Here is a 2,500-nt window from a genome sequence, read left to right as displayed (position 1 = left end):
ACAACGATGTAATGACGCTGCACCGAGATCTGTCAAATTTTTTTATGATCTCTTTTTTGTTACCTCTTTTTTTGTGCTCCTTTGTCTTCTTTTTTACTTTTTTTTTTTTTGTTTTATTATTTCTTTTTTTTTTTTAATTCTTTTTTCTTTTTTTTTTTTTTTTTTTTCATTTTTTCATTTTTTTTCTTGAAGAAAAGAAAAACCCAGAATATCAAATACAATATTGCAGATTATTTGTTTATTTATTTAATTTGTCCTTTTTATCTATGACACGAGATAATTAATTAAAATCTAATCGAAATCTTTTGGAGATGGAAATGAATACGTTGCCCGTTGGATCTGTGCGTATCGTTGCGATCTTTTTAGCCACTATAATAACAACAACAACAACAACAACAACAACAACAACAGCGACAACAAGAAAAAAAAAAAAAAAAGAAAGAGAAAAAACACGAACCCATTATCGTATTCCGTGGTTTGAATAGACCCTTTCATAATCCAAAAGAGATACGAGAAAAAAGATTAAGAAGATGACAATGGAGAAATTGCGGGTATCCCTTCTATGAACTTTATCCAAGTAATACATCGTCCAGGAATATTACGTTTAATCCGTGGAAAAAAGAAAGAGTGGAGAATGAAAAAGGAGGGAGGGGGAGGGGGGAAGGACCGGAGGAGGGTAAAAAAAAAAAAGAAGAAGAAGAAAAGAGATAGAAAAGACAGACGATATGTTCTCGCATAGTGACGAAAGAAATAGTAAGAGACAACAAAGGACTATTTTCAAGGGCTTAACTTATTTAACGAAGCCAGTGATAAGGCGTATTAGTATGAGAAAGATAAAGGGATATAAATATGGCGGAATAGAGAGAGGATGAGAAAAAAGAAAACGAAAAAAAAAAACAAAAATGAGCGAAAGGAACAATAACAACGAGAAAATCTATGTCATTCAAGAGAAATGAATTTAGGTGGATGAGTTCTCGTACGAGCGATGAAACTATTTTCCTTCCTTTTTTCCTTCCTTCTTTCTTTTTTCTTATTTATTTATATTTATTTAATTCTTTGTTCTTTTTTTCTTTTTTCTTTTTTTTTGTGTGTATTTCTTCCCCCACTCCTACGTTCCTCTCTGCGTTATAAATTCTTTCGGCAACTACTCGTCGAAAGGAGAAGTTTTTTTTTTCGAGAGAGAGAGAGATATGTGTGTTAGAAAGGGAAGTGGGATACGGGTGGGGAGAAAAAGAAATAAGAAAAAAAAACACAGAGAGAGAGAGAGAGAGAGAGAGAGAGAGAGAGAGAGAGAGAGAGAGTGAATAAAAGATAAATGAAAGAAAAAAAAAAAAAAGGAGAAGGAAAAAATCGCTTATCGATTCGAAATAACGGAAAAGGAAAGGACGGAAATAAAAGTGAGTTCACCTTTAATAATTCGCGAGTGAACATCGAAGGTGTACGTGTTGGTGGGTAGAAGTTTTAGGGGATACTCGGGGGTATGGGGGTGTGTACAGGATGAATGCAAATCGCACGGCGTACGGTGTGACGTCGCATGAATATTCGCGACTCGCCGCAGGCACAATTTACGATCCATCACGGATAAGATCCGTATCTTTGCGGATGTGTACGAAACATATATACCCCGCCATGTCTATTCCGTTGGAAAATTTGGAAAATTTGTGTATATTGCCAAACCTTCTATCTCTTTCTCTCTCTCTCTCTCTTTCTCTCTCTCTCACTTTCTCTCTGTCTCTCCCTATCTATCCATCTCTCTCGTTTTCTTTTCCCCCTTGTTTTCCAACGACACGAATAATTTAATTCAACAGATTCTCCCGAAAAGATTTTCTACTTTTTTTCTTCTTTTTTTTTTTTTTTTTTTTTTTTTTTTTTCTTGTAAGTAACTCAAATATTCCGAGTATCGTCGAAACAAAAAGTAAAGAGAATTAATGTTGAAAATTTTTAACCAAAGGAAAAAAAGAAAAAAAAAAAAAGGAAGAAAAAAAGGACAAAGAAACGAAACGAAACGAAGAAGAACATCGTGAAAAAGAAATGAATTTTAATAATTGTCGAAATAAGAATAATTGTAATGACTCGATAAATAATTTCTAGATAATAAAAATCATTGAAAAGCTTTTCGTGTCGTACGTAAGCAAATCCCTTCGACCTAATATTTCGACTATACATTTCTCTCGGCTTGTCGTTTCTCCTCTTTTCCTCTCTTCCTCTCTTCCACTCTTTTATCTACGACGATCCATCTTCCTTCGGTGAACACGAATAACGAAACCGTAGTCGCGTTAGATCGAACTCAACAAATCGTTTAAGAAAAATTAAAGTTTAATCGAAACTGGAGCATTACCATTAACGCGATAAACTTCGTTTATCGGATTAATCGAGTAAAGACAAATATCTCTCTCCGCTCTCTCGGTTTCTCTTTGATGAGAAAAAAAAAAAAAAAAATAAATATTTTAAATTATTTTAATTTTATCGTAGATACTATTGGTATATATGTACGTAAGGA

General features: G+C 33.5%; 1 protein-coding gene across 1 annotated transcript in view; it reads left to right on the top strand.

The window, feature by feature from the left end:
- Window positions 1–2,500, top strand: part of LOC118444418 (neuronal growth regulator 1-like) — a 68,905-nt gene that overhangs the window by 34,108 nt on the left and 32,297 nt on the right. The window lies entirely within an intron of this gene.

The sequence above is a fragment of the Vespa mandarinia genome, chromosome 23 (assembly GCF_050613455.1).
Source record: "Vespa mandarinia isolate Hongniang chromosome 23, ASM5061345v1, whole genome shotgun sequence".
NCBI classification, from domain to species: Eukaryota; Metazoa; Arthropoda; class Insecta; order Hymenoptera; family Vespidae; genus Vespa; species Vespa mandarinia.
The sequence above is the reverse complement of the archived record's forward strand: the minus strand, read 5'-3'. Positions and strand labels throughout refer to the sequence as shown.